Source organism: Ambystoma mexicanum, chromosome 3p (genome assembly GCF_040938575.1).
Source record: "Ambystoma mexicanum isolate Mex_15411 chromosome 3p, UKY_AmexF1_1, whole genome shotgun sequence".
In the NCBI taxonomy this organism is placed as follows: domain Eukaryota; kingdom Metazoa; phylum Chordata; class Amphibia; order Caudata; family Ambystomatidae; genus Ambystoma; species Ambystoma mexicanum.
In genome coordinates, this window is record NC_090925.1 from 247,728,539 (window position 1) to 247,752,401 (window position 23,863).

Below are 23,863 nucleotides of genomic sequence, written 5' to 3' on the forward strand. Positions count from 1 at the left end.
CGACCATGGTTCCCAGCCCCCACCCTGCTGCACTAGCACCCAAGCAGACACACAAAGGGTTCACAACCATAGGGGGCCCTGGGTAAAATCACAAGCAGGGGCACGCTGGGTACAGGCATGGCGTGATTGGTGCTATGCGTATTCATAAGGACAATGGAAGTTAATGGGTTAATGGGTGTCAGGCAACCAAGGGTTAATAGAAACTCTTTACATTGAGGGGTAGCCATTTGCTACCATCCCTTAGTTCCCATAACATGGAGGCATTCAATGCAATCTAGGCTGCAGGCCAGTCTTGTAGGGCGTGGCTGGGTGTGGCTGACTATTTAAGGCCCCACCCAGGCCCAGCTCTTTGCTTTGTGTCGTTCTGCTAGAGAAAGCACAGCTGGTTATTCATCATTGAACACGGACCCTCCGTTCCCCAGCAGCTCTTACCTGTCGTATCCTGTTCTTCTCCGGCTTCACGTGACACCGTTTCTTCGGACAGCTGCAGTTACCAGGAACCTCCGGCTCCACGTGTCATCGCTCCGAGCTGCTTCTGACTTTTACACGTTGCATTCCTTCGGCGTGTGAGCGGGTTTCTTCGCAGATCAGTGGCTACCTCACGAACCATCAGCTTCGTGGCAACGGCCCCCTGAGAAAGGAAAAACAAGAAGAAGGTTAGTGTAAAATCCGCTGGAAGGACGCAGCACTCAACATACTGGCGCTTTATAAAGAACCTTACCAGACAATAAGGCGCCGTAACATAAAAGCAACAAGACTCTTGCAAGACAATAAAGCGCCTACATATATAAGGCGCCTACATATAAAGCAACAAGAACCTTGCAAGACAAATAAAGCGCCTTAATAGAAAAAGCAACAGGAACTCGTAAGACAACAAAGCATCAGAACACTGAGGACTATAGGAAAAGTGAAATACCCAAGGCGCTATAGTGGCACCAAGCGCTAGAAGGCACTGAACTTAAGCACACGCGCAAGAAGTATTGTCACGTGTGTGTACCCAGGAAGACGCGCATGCAAGAACATACACGTCACAGCGGGTCTGGGCGGAACTAGTCAGTGATGTAACTGGCTTCATCAAGGCGCCCCTGGTAGGATTAACAGGATGGATAGCCCTGCATCTTACTAAAGCAGGTGAGGAAGAGAAAGAACCCTAGAGGTTGGGAGGTACTGGGAGGTACTGGATGGGTGGTGATTCCGGTCCATACACAACACCATCTGCTTACATCCTGGTGCATTCCCTTTCAGAAAACACACCTAGAGGTACAGCTACACCAGTGCATCGAAGGAGGGGTTATCGGCAGAAGAGGTCGGCAGAGCAAAGGTGAGCGTTACAGAACTAAGAGAAACATGCATTCAATAATACAGTAATCACAAATACGAAGAAGAATGAATTGACTCAGTGGTCAATAATATGCTGAAACGCAAGGTAGAGAGAACACATAGAAGCTTGCATATTAGAGGTATATATTCAAAATATAGGACAAACATTAGAAGAAGATGGACGACGGCTTATGTCATTCAACCCAGTTACTTAAAAATACAAGCCCAGGATCTTAAAGTGAAAAGATGATGAAGCAGTTGTTTTTCCTTTGCAAAATAGAGGAGCACATTGGCCTAGGGCCAAGGATGCTATTTTGAGAGATGTAGGAAATGTATGACGGGAGTCTAATGAGCAGACCATATGCGAAGGACATATTTCTCAAGATTAGGAGAAACAAGAACATTTATGGATGGGGAGTATTGGACAATTAAACGTGCACACACTTTATATGGGGTCGAGTGAGCTAGTCTCTAAAGGCCAAGGGGAGCAACTGCACCCAGTATAATTGAATCAAATAGTGTTGAATACACTGTCAAAATGGACACATTTGTGGTCTTGTAACACGTGATGAAGAGCTCGCAAAAAAGGGTTATTCTTTAGGCTTAAAGCTAAGATAATGGTATGCCTACACCCACTTGAATGTTCCGAGAGAGTGCAGACTGGCAAAGTCAATCTTCAAACAGAGGACATTGGCATGAGGCCTAACGATGAGATAGGTTGGACTAATTGGGAAAACAAGGGGAGAGCTGACAAATCTGCAAACACCTGGGTTTTGTTTCTATGTACATGCTTCTAGTGAGCTGAATGTCCAAGGTTGGATTTGGGTTGCCAACCAATTAGAAAAACCTGCTATGCACTTTTACACAGAATGTTGCAAGTATCATTCCGCTGCCGTACTCTTTGCTGTAATCCGTGTGCGATGTATGTAGAAGTAGCTCAGGGTGTATCCTACAGACAAGGGGCAGCCAATGAGATATTAACTCATATATAATTCTATATGTGGATATGTTCCCCTAACCAATCCCTCCCGGGGACATCGGATGCTGTCATAGATGACACATCTAGCATTCTATAAATTAAGTAAAATCAAAAAAACATTGTGATCCTGCATGAATCAAGTTGATGAATGATGATCCATTCTACTTTCCTTCATTGAGATAAAAGCAGTATTTTACCATCTTATTTGAGTCTGTCCGGTTATTTGGTCTAAGACATTTTATGGGTAATTCCATCTAGCACAAAGACGCTTCAAAGTACTAGAGCACAGACTCAAAGATGTTAGTTTCAAAACCTTTACTTACGAAGGTTCCTGCGTTGGTGTAATGCCTAACTGGCCCTAACACTAAATGATGTTTCTAAGGGCCGTCGAAGTCTGAAAGTCCAAAGTAAAAATCCATATGTCTACCCTATGCTTGCCCTCACTCTTTGACAAAATGTGTTAAGAAGTCTCTTAAAAGAAAAATATAGCGGTTCAACAAAAAATAGAAAACCACGATTGCCATCAGGTGATCTTCTCACCAGGAGTGGGTTGGTCAGCTTCACAAAAATGAGTTAAATCAAAAAAAGGGCTGTTCATAAGACCTCCACAGATCTTGCAGCAGTTTTACACTTTGAATGTCTTAAGTTCCTTGGGATTCCCTTCCCCAAGATTTGGCTCTTCCACAACCAAAAGAAATATACACAGTTCCTCTCCAACCTTCTCAGGGTTCCTTTCCCCAAGAATGTACTACTTCAGCATCAAAAACCAATACGTATTCAATTTTGTCAGGCCTCTCAGGGTCCCCTTCCCCAAGCTTAGACCCCTCTTCCATAGATTTAAATATCTTAAGTTCCTTGGGATTCCCTTCCCAAGCTTTAACTCTTCCAAATTCAACACATAACCAAAAGAAATATACAGAGTTGTTTTATAAGCTTCTCAGGATTCCCTTCCCCAAGTCTTAACTTCTTCAGTATCACAAAATGATTGGTCTTCCACTTTGTTAGGCCTCTCAGGGCTCCCTTCCCCGAGCTTAGGCCTCTTTTAATTTTAAACACAAGTCCAACTTATCAGGATGTGCCTTTCGTTTTATATACAGTTCTTTTGTCCTCATTTCACATGTGGGGTACAATGAGAGACTTTCGAAAACTGCCAGGTTCTTTGCTCCTCCTAGGCATGACCACTATGATCTGTCGCCCCTCTCTTTATTCCTTGCTCTTCCTTTGTAACCTTTCACCTTCATGTGCTTCCTGCACTCCTTCTTGTTCTCCTTTGTTTCCTTTGCTTCCTTCTCGTGCACACTTGCAACTTCCTTGCTTTCTTGTGCACACTTGCACATTTCTTGCTTTCTTGTGCACACTTGCACCTTCTTAATATCCGTACTTTCCGTCTGTGGCGCTAGCGCCTTTTCCTTGCACTTTCTTTGCTTTCTTGTGCACCTTCTTAATGTCTATATATTCTTGCACTATCTATCGTTTCCACATTTCCTTTCACTTCTCTGTGCTGTTTTCTTCGACTCTTTCACCTTTTCGCTCTGTGCCACTTTACAAACTTTCTCTCACTTCTTTTTACTTTACCGCTCCATGCCGCTTTACAAGTTTTCTCTCGCTTTTCCACTCTGTGCCTATTTATCAACTGTGTCTTTCTCCCGCTCCGCTCCAGTCAATTGCATGCTCCCGAGTTTCTCTCTCACTAACATGAAACTTACTGGGCAGCGTCACGTTGGTGGGCGGTCCCTCTGGATACACAGGGTTGAGGTCAGGGTCTCACCAATTTCCCCTCAGACAGCCTTCAGACAGGCACAAGTTCCAAGGGAGCAAGCACTTTTCCGACCACCAACAGCAGGATGCAGGGTGCTTCGCACCGGCTCCTTTGAGGCACAACTCCATAGCCATGTTGCAGCCCCTTCTCACGACTGGGCCAGCGTCTCAGCGCGCCGTTCTCCTCCAGGCTTTGGGTCCTGCTGCTTTTTGCTCCTCCGCCTCTCTGGTCCAGATAACATCCCCAGCTTGCTCTCTACTCTGTGAAAACCCATACCTTTTATAGTTGAACAAACAGTCAAGCAGAGTCAGGTGTGAGTGGTCATTATTGAATGCCTGACCCTGCCTGACTCTATCAGTGGGGAAAACTTCAGTTATTTCTATAGTAGGTTTCCCTTACTTTCCCAATGTTGTTTCTATGGGTAATCTTCACTGATCTTAGTTGCATCTTCCTCAACTCAGTATTTGTTGGAAATGGGGAGGGGGAGAGGGGGTGTGATTTAAGATACCCCATGAAGGCTGAGGGAGAGGGATGTGAAGTGTATTGGGATTGGACATTAGATTGAGTTCCTGTTACCTTTTTAGGGAGTTGACATTGAGTATAGGAAAATCTTCTAATCTTGTCTTTACTTAAGTGAATGGTTGCCCCGTTCCTTATGTCTGCGGGTTGATTATAGAAACAGGGGTCTTGATGGTATTCTCTGTAACAAAGAACAAAGAACAAGGAATAAATGGTCTTTTTGTATGAAAATTATATTATGTCCGTGAAGGGATATATAGAGATGGTACAACGTCCTTTCGAATTTTTTAGAAAAAAAACATCCCATGATGAAATGACATGAACCATAGAGATTGGATATTATTTACATTATGGAGAAGCTGCGAGCGTCCTGTGCCTGTTTTTTGCACATGATGTCATTGCATAGCTGTGCGATGACATCACCTGTTAAATAATGGCCATTTTCTTTCCTCTCTGACAAACCCTCCCAGGTCCAACTTGGGTCCTTCCTTTCCTCTATCTCACTCTCCACTTACAGTGTTCCTCAGGGGTCTAACCTCCCACCCTGGCTTTTCAACCAATACCTGGCACGCCTTGCCCGCCGCATTGCTGCTCTCTGCTCCAACTTTCAGTGCTTTGCGGATGACACTCAGCTCATCTTCAGGCTCCCCTCTGCCACCTCATCTCCCTCTCTCATCTCTGACTGTCTGTGTGCAATCCAGGAGTGGTGTGCCGCCAACAACCTCTGCCTCAATGCCATATAATAAGACAGAGATCCTCCTCATCGGCACTCCTGCAACTTCCTTTCCTGTCACTCTCTGGCCGGCCTCCCTTGGCCCTCTCCCTGCTCCCACCTGGGAGGCTATGTCACGATCTATGCCCATGACCCTCTCAGGTATAACAGCCCCCTGGCAGCAGTGGGGCTAAAACGCTTCACACTGGCCCTAAGGGCCTTAAAACTCCATCAGAAAAATACATGGAGTCAGTCCTGGCACCTTTGGTGCCAGACTCATTATCAGGAATAAAGCAATACCAGTTTTGGACCTTAATCCAACATGGAGGCCTATTACACAGCTCAGTTCTTTAGAACCAAGCCATGCGGTCTAGTGTTTTGGGTGTGGCTGGGCCTGGAACTACTTGGCCTGCAACCACTTTACCTGGGCTATTTAAACCACACCCAAACAGCAGAGCACGCTTCGAGTTATTCTGCACTCCTGCAGCGTAACGCTCACGTGTCCAGCTCCTGCTCATCTGCTTCTCCGGCGGCCCGATCCTGAAGCCCTAGATCCAGATTCCATTAATAACCTGGAAGAACAAGAACAGCATTAGCATGCAAGAACACTTACCTGTGAAGTAACAGGCCTTGAATCCATCCTGCGCTTCGCTTACCTCGCCCATCTCCGGAGTTCGCCACAACCTGCAAAGGTAAAGAAACAAGGACAGCATTAATAACAACTCTTACCTGGGCAAGCAGCGAGTCCTGGCAGCACCCTGCGCTTCTCTTACCTCACCCATCTCCTGTTTTCACCGCAACCTGCAAGGGAGAAGGAACAAGATCAGCATTAACAAAGCACTTACCTGGGCAAGCAGCACTTCGATCGCTCATCACTCTGGAACATCACCGCAACCTGTACAAAGAAGAGAAGAGAACACAGGTTAGCAATTAACACCAATAAACAGCGCAGCGCTCTGCACATCAATAACTCACCGTGGTCTTTGTCATTGGCGCGGCAACTCAGAGATCGCAACCATCCCTGTGAAAACAAAAAGAGACATTGTTAGGGAACAGCGTAGTGGAGCAAGACGCCGAGAATACAGAGAAAACTGAGGTAAAGAAAGAGACAGAATAAAGACAGAAAAGACATTATAACTCACCTGGAAGACAGCAAGCAGAGTCAGATTCACAGCTCGTCTGGACCCTACATAAGGGCACACGGACCAGTGAATCAACTAGGTCCATGGAACGCCCTCACCAACCATGCGCCCCTGCACAGAGACGCATGACGGAGAGTTCAACGCACAAAAACCTAAGGTGAGCAAAAACCCCAAGGAAGGGGATTTGGACCAGAAGGATGTGGGAGTCCACCCATCACAGAACCAGTATCTTAACCCTCCATTCTCCTGTTATAGGCGCTACCCAACATCTGGCACATAACCAAGCAGAGAGGAATCCGGGATAGCGCTTAGACTTCCATCCAGTATCGTGTGGCCACCCCGTAAATACCAGGTGAGCGTAACAGGCTAAGAACCTCTGGGTCATCTTCGACTCCACGCTTTCCTTTTCTCCACACATCTCTGATGTCTCCAAGAAGTCAAACTACCAACGGTACCGCCTGAGAGGTATTCTTCCTCTCCTCTCCTACCCCCAGAAGCTCACTGTCTCTAGAGCTTTGGTTCTCTCTAGGTTGGACTACCGCCTCTTTCTAAATCTGCCTGCCACTACTCTCCACCCTCTGCAACTCCTCCAGACCAGGACTGCGAGACTTGTCCTTGGCCTCAAGCCCAGGGATCGTATCTCTCCAGCCCTGAAATCTCCTCATTGGCTCCCAGTGACTGCAAGGATTAAGTTCAAGACACTTTGCATTGTCCACAAGGCCTTCTGGGGCCTGGGTCTGCAATACCTTCAACTCTCCCTTCGGAAATACCTTCCTACTCAAGCTCTTCACTCCCCCACCTCCAACTCCCTTAGGGTCAGTCGCTTCTCCAAGCAACGAGTTGGTGGTAGATCTCTTTCTTTGGCTGGGGCCTCCCTCTGGAACAGCCTCTCTGAAACTTGAGAACCATCTTCAGTTTCGGAAGCACCTGAAGACCTTCCTCTTTGCTTTTGCCTTCTCTCTTCCTCCCCCCTGCTGATCCCTGTCTGTTTTCTGCTCTGGTCATCTGGCCACCCTCTGATTTCGGGCCCAGATCACTGCCCACTCAGTTGCATACCCGCACTGCCTCCTGGGAACCCTTACAATTGGGTCTGCATCTGCAACTCTACAGCCCCCTTGCCTGCACTTATTGACACATGTTGTCTGCACTTAATTCTTGCACTTGCCACCTGCTGGCCATACTACCTGTTGTTGTTTTGATCACATGTTCTGCACATTCCACTCCTCCTCTGCCCCTTGCACTCTCCCCCTTCCCTCTCCACTGCACTTGCGCGTTCTCAATGTCATTGGGCCTAGTAAGATCGTTGTTTTTGTCCTCCCTTGTACCCCTCCCTGCCTCGTCGTGCCTTGAAACACTTGTGCATGGGCGCAATATGAATAAAATATCATATCATATATCATTTTGACACCTGGCGTGATTCATTGCAGAACATCGTGGGAAGCAACTCTCAGTTTTCACTCTCTCAAATTCTGAATGATCTTCCCTCTGTCTCTCCTCACCTATATTGTCCGAAGAGCTTTCAGTAGCCTCTGTATGTTTCTTCCTTCTATCCTTCTTGGTCTTGGTTGTCTTCTTTTCCTTCTTCTTGAAGAGTTAGGGGCAAGCTCCTCCGGAGGCCACTTTGCCTGGGTGTGTAACACACCGGGCAATGGGGACTGCGAGGAGCCAGCTCCCACCAGGTAAAAAGACGAAAGTCTAAAAAAAACTGGAATGGTGTTGTTGCGAAGATAGCGACGGATGACCAGGCGTGATGAGACAATATTAGGATTTTCCAAAAGAAACCGCGATAAGTGCAGGCTTCCATTGAACCTGAAGGCTGAAGGACTTGCGAGGAAACCAGCAAGGTCTAGCAGAAGTCCAAGCCATTATTAAAGAAGGGATGCACGTCTGGAGTGCCAGAGAACAAAGGGCACCAATCAAGGAGTACAGGAATCCAAGGAGCAGCCAGCAGAAAATCAGGATGGACAGAACAGGAGGAAGAGCCGGCAGAGCCGTAGCGGAGAGCACAGGAGAGACGGGAGCCAGAGCTCCGCCCACCGATAGTGAAACGGAGCACAAGACGTGAAAGCGGGAGGTCGGGGAAAAACAGCCCGAAGGCAGAGGACAGAAGAAAAGACAAAAAGCAAACTAGGAGCGTTATACCCAGAAGGCAAGGGTTGCAACACACCAATCCGTTGCAACCACCGAAAGATAAAGCAGCAGCGGCCATCTTGGGAAAGACTAGACCACGGATGTGATTGCGGTCTAGAACGTGGAGGCACATCAATGGAATCTCCAGTGCTGCCATAGTTTCCAGGGTCTGTGCATGACACTATAACCCCTCTTTCCCGGCGGACCACCTGGTTTGCCTGGATGTAGTTTGTGTTACTGATGGATGAGCCGAGGGGCATGAATGTTGCGCTTGGTTACAAGGTTCTTCCTGCAGTCATATACCCTTTACAATGGATGAGCTACTGTAACATCCCACGTTTGTACCTGGTGTCCACTATCCGGGATACCTCATATTCTTCAGGGTCCTGGTCTTTGTAGGGAGGTAGACCTGTGGTCTTTCTAGAGTAGGTATTGGGTACATACTGTTTCAGAAGGAATGTATGAAATACAGGGTGTATCCTGTTCAATATGTGTGGTAATTGGAGCCAGAAGGCGACAGGATTGACCCGGGAGGTAATAGGAAATGGACCGATATAGCGAGGAGAGAACTTCCCTCTATGCACCCATCTGCGAAGAAATTTAGTAGAAAGCCATACCTTGGTTGCAATAGTCCAAGGTGGGTTTTGTCTACTTTTCTTGTCAGCCCAGGTCTTGTACCCTTTCTTGCTGGATTCCAGGAATAGAAAAGACTGTTTGTGAGCACGTTGGATATCCTCAAGGAGCTGGTCGATCCTGGGTGTCTTGGTGGAAGGGATTCCTGTGTAGTGTGATGGTGCTTGGAGTAGTTCCCTTACGTACAGAAGAATGGGCTCATCCGAATAGCCATGTGCTTGGTGTTGTTGTACGTAAACGCCACCATGGGGAGAAGATCAGCCCAATCATCCTGCTCTTGATTACAGATACACCTAAGGTATTGTCTGAGCGTGGCATTGATCCTTTCAGTCTGCCTGTTACTTTGGGGCTGGTATCCTGATGATATAGCGTGTTGTATGCCCAGTTGTTTACACAAGGTGGACCAGAACATAGACGTGAACTTTGTGCCGATCTGATAAAATGGTGCGATGGAGTCCATGTAGCCTGACTATTTCTTGTAAGAACATGTTGGCCGTGTCGGGAGCTGAAGGGAGTCCTTTCAGTGAAGAGAAGTGAACCAGCTTGCTGAACGTATTGACGGTAACCACTATCGCGGTATGTCCCCGTGAGGGAGGATGATCGATGATAAAGTCCGTTGACACATGCTTGCAGGGACCAGATGGAGTAGCATCTTGTTGGCGTAGACCGATTGGTTTGGAGGTGGAATATTTACTTCGGGCACATATTGGGCAGGAGGCAACATAAGCTTCACATCCTTGTCAAGGGTTGGCCACCAGAAGTAACGAGAAACGAAGTACAAGGTTGCCTTCTGTCCCTTGTGGCCAGCTGAAGGAAGATCGTGACACCATGTCAAGGTGTCAGAATCCTCCTGATCGCCACTCAATTCAGATAATTTCCCCTCTCACCTGATTCATCTGTACTGTTCGGAAGATTCTTGCCTCCTTTCTTTCTTTGAGTGTTCTCCTTTTTCTTGAAGAGGTATGGCCTGCCTCGAAGAGAAGCCACTATACCTGCCTTCAAGAAAGAGGCCGGCTAGGGACCCCCTTCCTGAGGAAGCCAAGAAGAGAAAAAAGCTGGTTAGCAGAAGACACCTCTTTCAATTATGTTATCCTCTTGTAACATGGAGATGTAAGGTGTAGATCCAAGGTAAAGAATGCTGGAAGACACACTAGTGTTATAAGTGAGGCCCCCTCACTAAAAGCAGAATAATCCACAGTAAGCAGAGAAAAGTGAGTAGAATGTTTGTTAAGGAACCACCTTGTAGTGAGCAGTAGCTTCCAGTGTTTTGCGAACCACAGAGAAGGGTATGCCAGGACAAGCTCAGGTAGAAGTGGTGTAGAAGACAGGAAGGGCAGCTAGAAGGAGTGCCAGATTGCTGGCTAGCCACCCCGGATCCCTATTGATGTCCAGCAGGCAAAAAGGCTGAGAGAAAGGAGAGCAGGAGACCAGAGCCGAGAGAGGGAGAGCTCCGAGGAGCCGCCGTAGAAAAGGAGCAGGAACGGGTGCAGAGATGCGACCCAGACAAAGGAAGAGAAAGAGCGGCAAAACCTGAACTGGAACATGCAGGGGAAAACTCACGGCTGGAAGCAGGAGAAAGCAGGCTGCAGTGGCAGCCAAGGAAAACAGTGTCAGAACCCAAAAGCAACGGAGAGGTCCGAAGGGTTGCAACGCACAGGGCTCTAGGTCCAGAGTGGCTAAGAGCAGACTGGCGGCGGCCATGACAACTGAAGACTAGACCGCTAGTGCACGTTGCTGCGGAATGTGGTGTGCTGATTCAATGGTACCTGACCTTCCAAGGCTTCCACAAGCGCCAGGATGGAAGGCGCGTGACACAAGGCCAGGGATTGCAATCCCAGGGTAGGCAAATACAATGCTCCATCATGAAGATAAAGACCATTCTGTTCCTTCAATGAGTATTTTGAAAGACAATGTACTCCCGTAATTGCTGAAGTCTGTTGGACATCAAGTAGGAAAGAATTGATCTCCTCTATGATTTTTTCCCCTATCAGTATCTTTTCGGTATCCTGGTGGAAACAAGAGTCGCTCTCTAGACTGCAGGATAGGGCGTCTGCGAGTGTATTGTCCTTACCAGGAATATGGGTGATCACAAAATAAAAGCCGGAGAAGAAATACACCCATCGGGCATGTCTGGCAGTGCGACACTCCATTTGTTGGAGCACCCAAAGGTTGCTATGGTCTGTGCGAACAAGAAAGGGATACGTAGCTCCTTGAAGGAGATGTTGCCATTTAGTACATGCTTAACATATAGCAAGAAGTTCTTTTTCTAGCACATAATAGTTCCTCTCGCTGGCTATGAGGGTCCTAGAATAGTAGGCCACCGGATGTCCAAGCCATCTTTTCCTTCCTGCAAAAGTGCAGCTCCCAGCGCACCCCCTGAGGCATCAGCCTTGACGACAAAGGGGAGGGACTGGTCGGGTTGCATGAGAATAGGTGCCGAAACAAAGGCCTTCTTAAGGGTCCGAAAGGCAGAGCCGGCCTTAGTATCCCACACAAATCTGACTCCTTTCTTGAGAAGGGTAGTGATTGGCAAAACAGTATCAGAGAATTTCAGTATAAATCTCCAGTCAAACAATTACCAGGCCGAGAAAGCGTTGGATGTCTTTGGTATTCCTGGGTTCTGGGCACTGGAGGATAGCTTTGGTATTCCCTGGGTCCATCTGAAGACACTCCCCAGAGAGTTTGAACCCCAAATAAGAGACTGTGGGTACTTCGAAGTAGTATTTTTCAGGTTTGGCGAGCAGTTTGTTTTCCCACAGATGGGTTAACACTTCAGCAATGTGTCTCCGATGTTCTGCCATGGTGGCGGAAAAAACAAGAATGTCATCAAGGTAGACCACTACCGAAATGTACAAGAGGTCAGCAAACATCTTGTCCATAAAACACTGGAACATGGCAGGTGCGTTCACAAGGCCGAACGGCTTAACACAATACTCGAAATGCCCTAACGGGGTCCGAACGCCGTCTTCCATTTGTCCCCTGCTCTTATTCTAAGGAGGTGATATGCTCCACGGAGGTCGATCTTTGTGAAAACATTGGACCCTTGGACGGCTTCCAGAACTTCCTTAATGGGGAATGGGGTATCGATCCTTGATCGTGAGGGTGTTGAGTCTGCGGTAGTCTATGCAAGGCCGGAATTCATCCGTTTCTTTCTTGGGTATAAAAAAAAAGGGATGCACCAGCAGAGGATTGAGACTCTTGGATCAGGCCATTCTGAATGTGGGTGTCCAGGTATTCTCTAAGAGCCTTCTTTCAGGTAAGGACAAGGGATACATCCTGCCAAAGGGAACCACAGCATCTGGAACTAAATCGATGGCACAATCTTCTTTCCGTTGTGGAGGTAGTTGACTGGGTATCACATCCTCAAACACATCTGCGTAGCTCTGGTATTGCAAGGGGATGGACTGCACCAAGGAGGTGGATAAGGAGATCTTCACTCCCTCTTGCAATTTTCTCAGGCTGCTGTCCTAAACAATGGTGGTTGCAGTACAACGAGTGAAAGGTGATGGTGTTTGAAGCCCAGTCGATGGTAGGGTTGTGCTGACGCAACCAAGGAATACCCAGTATGACTGGGAAATGCACAGCACGTATCAAATCAAAGACAATCTGCTACTGTTGGTGGAACATAATGACTAATGGGGCTGGATTCCTGGACAATGGGTCCAGATGTGAGAGGGGAACCCTCTACTCCTTCCACTGGAATGGGGATCTTCTTTTCCTGTAATGGTATGCCCTATTCAGTTGCCCAGGTGATGTCTAGAAAGTTTCCAGCTGCCCCACAATCCAACATAGTGAGGAATTTGAGGGGTGGAAGTGTTTCGATAGATAGCAGAATGCTGAAAACCATCAACCGGTTATCATAGGAGATTGGTGAAATCGCCCCTGACCTTGTCCCTAACTAAGGTCAGGGTGTTGCGTTTCCCTGACGACGTGGTGGTACTTCGAAGGTACTTCGAAGCAGTTCCTGAGAAGGTGCTTTGCGGATGCACAGTACATACAAAGACCTTATTTTTCCCGGCTCTTGCGTTCCTCTGCTGTCAATGGCATCCTGTACCTTCATCTCCGTATGGTTTCTCTACACTGTTGATGGGAGGTTGGTACTGTCTGATGCGTCATCATTCTAGTCGCCGCTCGGATAACCGGTATTCAATTTGGAGGGACAGAGTCACCAACTTGTGGAAAGTGGTGGGTCTGGCTACACGGGCCAGCTAGTCCTTAATGTCATTGTGCAGGCCTCGTCGGAATAGTGTCTGTTTTCGCAGAATCCAGCCAGCCCGCATCAGACAATACCTTTTGAAATGCGGACACGTAGGGCTGTACATCTAGAGAGCCCTATCTAATGCCCAGCACAGCTTCGTATCAGGAATACTGAACCTCTAGGTGATCCAAACATGCCTTGAATTGTTGTATAAATAAGGCGTCATCGTTCAAGGCGGGGTCAGCCTGAGTGTTCAAGGGAGTTGCCCAGGAAACGGCGTTGCCTACTAGATTGGATAGAAGGAATCCAAGGTGGCAGTTTAATATGAGGAGAAAGACGGCAAGACCAGAGAGGGTTGCAAGGAGGGAACTGCCCTTTTCAGAGAAGAACCACTACTTTCACAAGACCTCAAGAATAAGAAACATAAGACTGGGAATTAAAGCTGAAGAATGGTGCATTGTGTGTCGAAGGTACCCCGGGCCTGCCTGCATTGATAGCCAAGGTGGGGAAGAGTGATTGTCGCTGTGGTACTGTCCTTGGCTCCCACAACAAAGCAGTGCCAGTCTTATTCATAGGCCCTTGGACGCAAAGCAAAATAAACCAGGCAAGAATCCAAGAATTCCTTAAGATGACATGGATTTCCGTCATATGTCCCAAAGGAGAAAGTTAGCGGTGGGAGGTCACCTCGGAGGTCTTCTCTTACCGCGATTTGTTGTCGTAGGGTAACATTCTCAGCCCGAAGTGACTGAACTTCAACAGTTAGTCCTTGCATGGCAGCTACCAGCTCCTGGTACTGCTCTAGTGAGGCCATGGTACTTGGGCGTTGCAATCTCTCTGTTTCCACTCTTTCAAACTCTGAATGATCTTCCCTCTGTCCCTCCTCACCTGCATTGTCCGAAGAGCTTTCAGTAGCCTCTGTCTGTTTCTTTCTTCTATCCTTCTTGGTTGTCTTCTTTTACTTCTTCTTGAAGAGGTAGGGGCGAGCTCCTCTGGAGGCAACTTTGCCTGGGCGTGTAACACACCGGGCAGTAGGGACTCTGAAGAGCCAGCCCCTGCCAGGTAAAAAGCTGAAAGGCTAAAAAAAAACTGGAATGGTGTTGTTGCGAAGTTATCGATGGAGGACCAGACGTGATGAGAATGTATCAGGATTTTCCAAAAGAAACACTGATAAGTGCAGGTTTCGGTTGAATCTGAAGGCTGAAGGTCTTGCGAGGAAACCAACAAGGTCTAGCAGAAGCTCCAAGCCGTTATTAAAGAAGGGATGCACAGATGGAGTGCCACAGAAGAAAGGGCATCAAGCAAGGACTACGGGAATCCAAGGAGCAGCCAGGAGAAAACCAGGATGGACAGAACAGGAGGGAGAGCCGGCAGAGCTGTAACGGAGAGCAAAGGAGAGACGGAAAACAGAGCTCTGCCCACCAATAGCGAAATGGAGCACAAGACGTGAAAGCGAGAGGTCAGGGGAAAAACAGCCTGAAGGCAGCGGACAGAAGGAAAGGCAAAAAGCAAACTACAAGCGTTATACCCAGAAGGCAAGGGTTGCAATGCACCGATCTGTTGCAACCACCGAAAGATCAAGGAGCGGCGGCCATCTTCGGAAAGACTAGACCGCGGACGTGATTGCGGTCTAGAACATGGAGGCACATCAAATGAATCTTCAGTGCTGCCAAAGTTTTCAGGGTCTGTGCATGACAGCAACTGAACAACAGGGGATGCAGAGGAGAGGTAAACGAGATATGATCTATCCCATTCTATATGAAGCATACAAAGGATCTTTACACATGCAGACTTAGACTATTGAGGATGTTCTTTTTTAACCAAAAGGTTGGAATAAGTAACCAAGTGTGTCACACTCCATTTTAAGGGAGTCCAGATTGACAAAGAGTGTTAAGAGATAGGGTAAGATCTTTGGAGAGTACAGGCACAATAGAGGTTCTTAACTTATTGGATATCATGGTGGTTCTAACAGCATTTACTATGTATGACTTTTTAATGATTTCCCATTTAGAATTGACTAACCTGACAAGAAAGGTTTTGCTTCAGGAAGCAAGATTATGAAGTGTGAGAAACCAGAAGGTGTCTCACCCGCTAGTTCCCAGGGATCTGTCATCCACTTAGGAACTCAACCTCCCTCTTTCTTGACACAAAAATTTTTTCTCACGGACAGCTCATTGTAATAGAAAACAGACTAACACTCGAGCTGTATACCGGACATGTCCCAACACAAGGGTCAGGCAGAGTTAGGCAAATACGGATAATTACACACAACTGACTTCCATCACACTTCCCCACGCGGATAAAAGGCGGAGCACGAAAGCACACTCTGAGCAAGGCAAAACACACGAGAAAGCAGCAGTTCCAAGGTGGTAGTTTAATATGAGGAGAAAGATGGCAAGACCAGAGAGGGTTACAAGGAGGGACCTGCCCTTGACCTTTTTGGAGAAGAACCGCTACTTTCACAAGATCTCAAGAATAAGAAACATAAGACCGGGAATTAAAGCTGAAGAAAGGTGCATTGTGTGTCGAAGGTTCCCGGGGCCCTCCTGCATCGATAGCCAAGGCGGGAAGGAGTGATTGCCACTGTGGTACTGTCCTTGGCTCCCAAAACAAAGCAGCTCCAGTAAGGTCAGCACAGCCGGTGAGTCAGGGAGACTGATAGCAGACCGGCCTGTGTTAGAACCAAGGTTGCAAGCACCAACATACTGTGAAAAAATCTTCAAAGAACAGAGTGTGAGGCTTATGTGATAGCGACGCGAATATAATTGAACATCCAAGAAGTGACTGAACTTTTGAAGCCAAAGATAGATACAATATACAGAGTGGTCCGGTAGCACGTGGGTGCTCATTCGAAAGGTCTCTGTTAGGTATCCAACTGAGAGTGTAAAATTGTGAATTATGGAAACGAGGTGGTCCTGCAACGGGTCAAGCTAAACCCTGTGCAAATGGTCCGAGCCCGGCTGAGGGAGACTAATTGTGTGAGAAGCAGGATCAGTGCCAGATTGAGGGGGATCCAGGGTGAACCATGAGTCACCCGAGAACAGATATTCTATAAGCATTGGAGAAGAGGATATAAGCGCGGAAGAGGGAGATCCAAAGTAAAGATTGTGGTATAAAAGTGTTCTGAGTCCGGCTGAGGGTGATCCACGGTAAAGAGTGAATCGCTCAACTTAAGTACTTGTAAAGGAACTTTTTGTTTGTTTTGGTACATGTAAGGAGCTCATGGTGGCAACAGTAAAGACAGACACAAGTGATCACAATTCAAGGGTGTTTATTAAACTATATATCCAGGTTGGAAAAACGCCTAATCTAAGCCTAAATCTAAGATGGGAGCAAGCTCCGACCATCAAATAATAATAAGGCAGTCCTAGTGGTGTCTTGCCAAATAAAAGGGGCTATACTGAGAAAAACCTATTGCCAATCCTTACGCTAAATACAAACAAAGGGTGTTGGATAAGGTTTGCAGGAAAGAAAGACATGTTCACAAATAATACATCTGGATGCCACAGTCGGGTCTGCCTTCCCCATGTTTTGAGCATGGGACAAGGTAGGACGCTGGAGCACAGCACACGCTCGAGCTTTCCCAGCATGAGCTAACAGTTCCGTTTTCAGCTTGACAGGGCCTTCGGTGGTTAAGTCTCTTTTCTACAAAAAAAAGTCTCTTGCCTGCCAGCACCTGATGTCTTCAATAAAAATAATATACAAAAGTTCCTTTCAACTTGCAGATTGGGTGATGCCTTTTCACCCTTGGATCCCCCCATTCAGACTCAAATCTACAAGAAGTTTTCAACCAGTATCAGGCTCCTCGGTAATCAAGCTTCTCGCTTACGAGGGTCTGATGAACTCTCCAAATATTCGTTCAAAAAGTTCAGACGGGTTCCAAAGTTCTTCTTTGATTACCTTTACTTGCATTTGGGTGATAGTTCTTCACCCCGGGTTCCCCCCATTAGGGCCCAGTTCCCTCTCGATTGTTCGCCTCCCTCAGCTGGGTTCACTATGGCTTTCAACACAATCTTCATTTGTAACATTCACAAATCTTAATGTCTTTTTAAACAGTTCACTGTGGACATCCCTCAGCCAGGTTCACGCTTGTCAACACACTGTTAATCGGGACTTCAGACTTTGTCCCAGGTCGGCATGCCTTGGTCGGGTTCACTTTTGGCAAGTTTACGATGCAGGATTCACTTCCCTTACTCTTTCACAATCATCTGCCGGTCAAAGGCGTTCGACTATACATAGGATTTTACTAGACCCGTGTATGACCACTTTGACCCCCTTCTTGCCTTTCCCCAAAGGCCTTCTAGTTACGGTAGTTAAACAACAGGGTAATAACCCAGAGTTTCTCAAGTGAGCACCCACGTGGTGCTTTAATCTGGTATGATGGTTTTCCCCTTCCGTATCGATAGTTCTTTGTACTTTCTTTAATCAGCTGCTTGCTACTTTCGTTCAACACAGTTCGGTTTCTTATAGGCTCTCCCCTTGACTCACCGGCTGTGATGAACTGCTTGGCTTTCTAGTCTGTGGAGTCACGGCTGGTGCCATGGGGCCATGCGTCTTTCCCTGGCTTGGCTGTCAGCGGAGGAGGCGCCTGTGTACCGTTGACATCTGTTGCAACACACACTGGCTATTGTTCGCAGTCTTGAAAATTCCTTCTCTAGAGGCTGCACGGGCCTCTCTCGATAAGGGCAAGGTCACTTCTCTCCTTGGTATCCTCTCAACTCACGCCGTCTTTCTCATTCTCTTGAACTGCTGTGCTGAGTTAGCTCTCTCATCGTGCGGTCTGCCTTGCACGTATTGTGCTCTTCTGCTCCAGCTTTTATCCCTGTGGGAAAGGGGAAGGGCCGTCAGGTCTGTGTGAATCAGGTCAATGACCTGTTCATGTCGGAAAAAGGGAGAGGTACAGTTTCTGCATGATAGGATGGGGAGAAGGCATTATAAGAAGGGGAAATTGTATTCTTCGTCCTAGGGGGTAAGTGATTTCGGAAGGGTAGGTTTAGTAGGGCTTGTGAAATGAATAGGAGGGATCATGGGAACAGTAGTGTTTTGTTAATGCTGACTGGGAGTTCAGAAAATAATTACCAGAAGGATGTGGAAAAGAATTTTCAGGGGTGTTTGGGTAGGAGGCAGGAAAACAGGGATTCTGGGAGAGATGCTTTTTGGGTGCAACTGGGTTTGGGATCCTAAGGGATTGTATGTATACAGCAGGTCCCTGGGTCTCTGCGGGAGGGATTCAGTGGGAGGAAGGAAGGCAGATGTAGTACAGCCTACAAAGATCCCAGGTAATCTCGCCTTCCTCTCCTTCTTCCTTGGTATAGTGCTGCGTCTCACCTGGGGCTTTTCCCCCAGCACAACCCTGGGTTCCCCTGCCCAGGTGATCCTTCCCCACTCGTCTATCCTTAGGGTTGGGCTAAGCGAGGGTCAGTTCATCCCTGGCCACCTGAATAAGGGATTCCCGGGATCTACTCGAGAGAATACCCTCAGGTTTCTCACATACATCAGTCCCTCTGAATCAAGAGACTTTGATAACTTAAGAGACTTGGGCACAGAAGGCCATGATATTGGTAATGGAACTGTGTCCTCATATTGGGGAAGCCCGAGAGTGTGCTATGCTCGAGTGAGCCGCCTTGACCCGTGCTGAAAATATCAGGAAGGGAGGCCAACGGCCGGAACATCCTGACCTATCATTTTATGAACACATCTTTCTTTTTCATGAACATTACCCCACACTATTCATTTTTAGCTGTACGGATTGGCAATAGATTTTTTAGTATAGGCCCTTTTATTTTGACAAGACTCCACTAGGACTGCATTATTATTATTTGATGGTCGTACCTTGCTCCCATCTGTAGATTTACGATTAGATAGGTGTTCATCACACCCATGTGAAAGTTCAATAAACACCCTTCAACTGTGGTCACTTGTGTCTGTCTTACCTTGATACCATGTCTTCCTTACAGAAGACATAACAGATGGATTGGACATCTTCCATTTGAGGTGAGGATAAAATGTACTCTGAGTATATGATACAACAATAGATAGTAGTAGAAAAGAATACTTGACATTGTATTTTTTAATCACTAGTGACTGCTGAATTTCCAGATCTATTAAGGGGTCCCATCAGTTCGCAGAATATAATATACACAGCTTGGTCTGTTTTTACCAGACAATCTTCAGGTGAATATTAATGAAAAAATCATGAGAGATCCTGACCTTTTTTCAATGTATGTACAGAGTATAGTCAAACACAAATTATTTCCTAAAAAAAGTATATTCTTCCTTTTCTTTCTCAGTTCTGAAAAGCGGTCTGCATTTTGATGCATGAAAATTAAGAAAATTAAGACTATTAAGAAAATGATTAACTTTAGCCCCTGAAGAAGGGAAGGAATTTCCCAAAAGGCGTAAGGCATGGGATTTATGTATTGTGGTTTATTTGCATTATCCTTTAGTTTGAAATCTTTTGCTCTGTTAAAAGATTTAAAAAAAATGTTTTTTTAAATCTTTATTGGAAATATAGTTATATATTAAAAAATGGGTAATATCTCACTGATATAAATACTCAAGACTGTTGATATATTGCTTATTGCTAAAAGTGATTATCACAAAAAAGGTTCATAACACATTGTGGTTATTTAAACAATTGTACATGATGATTGGATAACTGTCACAATCAGTCACGCATTTTACAGTAATATGGAACGGGGTGTGTCTTACCAGAGCCAAAAAAAATTCACCACGGGCCAATGGAGATACCTGTGAGCCCTTGAGGAAGGACTCTGTGGCTCAATTATTCACCAGAACCTCACTCTGCAGATATATGACTTTCCCAATGATGCACCTCACTAGCTACTGTCAATAATAAAAGCTAGAGGTGTAGATCAATTGAAAGGGTGAAGAAAACCACCAAATTGGGAACACACCAGGCTTTGAAATAAATAAAGACACCTTAGAGACTATCCTAGTGATGATGGCAAACCTGTCCATGTGGTTCTACACTAACCTTTATGGTAATCGGAGTCAGGCCTTCCTTGGTGTTAACGGAGGACCTCCTTCTTCTTTTAACCTAGGAAGATCAGTAAAGGAGGAATCAATGAGAGCAGCCTCATTAGACTATGTTCAAATCCCCCACCCTCCTTATTCCTTGCCCTAAATTAGCTCTTCCGTGATGTTCTCTTACCATTGAAAAATCGTTGGAAGTCCAAGTGTATTGTCAGGATATGCTTAAAGGCTGGAAAAACAACATGATAGTTGGGAAGGAAGTGTTAGTAGGGAACTGTAACCCGAACGGCACGAGGGTTGCACTAGATCCAGGTTGGTGCACGTGTACACAGCATAGCGTCCCAATAGTCCTGTGCACTGCTGAATTTCCGTGGAACCCCAGTGTCGAGATGCAGCACAGGTTTGAAGTGGAGATGTGTAGCAATGGTTATCCGTGCGGAGAGGAAGGAGGTTATTGGTGGATTCTCGGGATGTATTGGTGGAATTAGGACTATGAAACAGCACCACACGAAATGCCTCTAATTGGAAATCAGGGCAGAGGTTCATGTGGACATTACATTAGCCCCGTAGCCACAGGAGAGGCTATGATAATATTCAAAGAACCCCTTTAGTGGGAAAAGCGGGGCTAATCCGGAAACCAGGGAAAAGAGAAAATACCTGGAACCTTGAATGAAGTGCACAGCTTGGCTTGTTGCGCAGAAGCAGCCCCTGGGTAACAAAGCTGTGTTACACAAGCCTGAGCCCTCAGAGAAGGCAGCAAACAAACAGAATGGGTGGAGCCAGTCTCAATCCAGGAAAACAAACCAAGTCATATGAGGGTAATCCAAAAGTCGATAGGAACTGGGTCTTTGAAGTCGTAAGCTTCAGAATAACAGGTCAATCAGAAGCACCCGATTGTAATCATAAGAGTGCTTAAATAGATGAGCATTACGCCACATTAACGCAAAGGCGTCGTGCATCGTGTCATGTGACCAGAAGGGATGAAGAAAATCAAAGTTGTCCCTGAAGGCCACGTCGTTGCCCAAGTAACCTGCTGAACAGTCTCCACCGTGAATAAAACTGTCTGGCAGCTGTTCTACAGGCAGAAGGAAACCGTTCAGCTCACAAACCAGCATCACTGCTTTTGCTTGCAGGACGGTAACCAGTCAAATGAGCAGACCGAGATCTAGCAGGTCTGACAGTACCATCCCCTACACCCCGTGAAGCATGGGAATGACGCAAAAGCAAGGGAGCTTGAATGTTAGTGACCGGCTCCCAAGTCCTGTCCTCTGGACCGTAAACCCTTCCAGTCAATCAGGTAGTAAGGCACACCAGCACGTCAACGCATAACCAGTATTGCGTTGACCACATACTTATCTGTACCACGGACAGTGACAGAAAGAGGACGGACAGGCAACCGTGTGAAAGAAAGACAAGGCTTCAGGGGCGACACATGAAATACTGGGTGCATCTGCCAACGGGCCAGAAGCTTCAGCCAAACCGCCCCGGGATTGACGAGTCAGTAATGACATATGGCCCAATATAGCATTGAAGCAGAGACTTTTTGCCAGGGATCTTCAGATTCTTTGCAGAAAGCCAAACACACATGCCAGAATAGCAAAGAGGGGCCGGAGACCTACGGAGATCCACAAAATGCTTGGCACGGATCTCTGCTCTTTTCAAATGAGCAAGCTCATCTGCGTGTACTGTAACCAGATCCCGAGCACAAGACGAAACTGCTGAACTGTTAAGAGTCAGTGACGTGTCCAAAGGAACAACTCTAGGCTGCTGCCCATATAATGCAAAAAACCTAGAAGTACCAGTGGATGAATGCAAGGAATTGTTGTAGGCGAATTTGGCAGCAGGCAACACAGACAACCAAGAAGACTGATATTGAAGGCACAGACAGCAGAGATACTGTTCCAGAGTAGCATTGGCACGTTCCGTTTTCCTGTCCGTTTGAGGATGATAGGAACTGGAATACCTGTCATCAATTAAGAACGCAGCACTAAGTGCCCTCCAAAAATGTGATGTAAACTGGGAGCCCCTGTTGGTGATGTTGATGGACGGCAAACAGAAAAAGCAATAGATGTGACGCAAAAACAGGTCTGCAGGTACAGGTGTAGTCGGGATGCCTGTGCACGGGATATACAAAGCTACTTTGGTGAAGTAATCCACGACTACCCAGATAGTATTGTATTCCTGAACCATAGGGAGTTCAACGATGAAATCCAGGGAAACCATGTGCCAAGGCTTGTGGGGCACACAAAGTGTTTGTAACAGACCCACAGGCTTACTCAGAGTAGACTTACACTGAGCACATACTGAGCAAGATGCCACGTAATCCACCACATCATGATGGATTGTTGGCCACCAGCAACATCTGTGGAGGAGTTCAAGAGTCTTCTTCTATGGGAATGTCCTCCAATAAAGTCCTTTTGGGAAGTTATAGCTGAAAAAATAAGTGTCATCCCAGCTCTCCCCCATAAATACCTTCTGGGCAATATTGGAAAGGCTTCTGTAAAAACTCGAAGATTCGTGGCTGTAGCAGGGGCAGTGGCGAAAAGAGACATACTACAACTATGGAAATCCAAGGCAGCCCCCACAGTAGAGGCATGGCTGCGAGACTTATTGTATGTTCAAGACACGGAAGAATGATATGTGAATAGTGTCAACTCTACCAGTAGACCAAAAGATATTTGGGCACCATTAAGAGCTTACCTCAGAGACAATCAAGGAGGGGAATCAGACGACTCCTTATGAACTTTACTAGCAATCACAAATAGAAACAAAAGACAATATTCATAAAATAGAAGATGGTATGCATGATAGTAACAATGTAAAGGTATGCGATCAATGGTTCTATGTTACTTTACTCTCTGCAGAAATGTTTTGGTATGAAATATACTGTATTCATCAGCAAAAATAAAGGTTCTTAAAAAAAAGAGTCTTCTTTCGGCCAGGATGGGCCCCAATCAATGAATCATGGCCCCAATTCAGGGTTCTGTTACGGGTTTCCTCAGTTGGTAAATACAACATTCCATGGATAAATGGAATACCGTTATGCACATCCAGGTTAAGTTCTTGCAGCTCAACTGCATGCATTCATGCAGCTCTTGCAGCGTACAAACCCAAGTTGAAATGCCTTATCAATGTAGTTTTTTAGTTAGAACCAAGTCTTCTTGTCGACTTAATGAATAGACTCGACTGCCGGGGGAAAAAGAAGCATACTCTGTAGGCACCGTATCCAGTTGTGTTGACACAGAACCAATAGGTGAGGCTACATCGATAAAGGCCAGACATGGAGAGCCCCTTGATACCTGAGGTGACTGAAAAAAATGCTCATTGCAATAGGACGACGGAAATTGCAGCTGGCATTCCCCCCAGTCAATTACGGGGTTGTGCAAAATGACCTTGAATTGAGGTGTGGCGATAATATCAAACACCACTTCCTCAGAATGTCCTTCTTCACTGGCTTACTCAGAGCAGACTTACACTG

The 23,863-nt window shown here is 46.5% G+C and overlaps 1 long non-coding RNA gene across 1 annotated transcript in view; it reads left to right on the forward strand.

Moving 5' to 3' along the window:
• The first annotated feature begins 372 nt into the window (after positions 1 to 372).
• The window catches only part of LOC138580297 (uncharacterized), a 55,633-nt gene continuing 32,142 nt past the window's right edge, over positions 373 to 23,863 (forward strand). Inside the window, exons 1-2 of the long non-coding RNA XR_011304226.1 lie at positions 373 to 1,131; positions 1,246 to 1,321. This is a non-coding gene — a long non-coding RNA (uncharacterized lncRNA). The remainder of the gene's footprint in view (positions 1,132 to 1,245; positions 1,322 to 23,863) is intronic.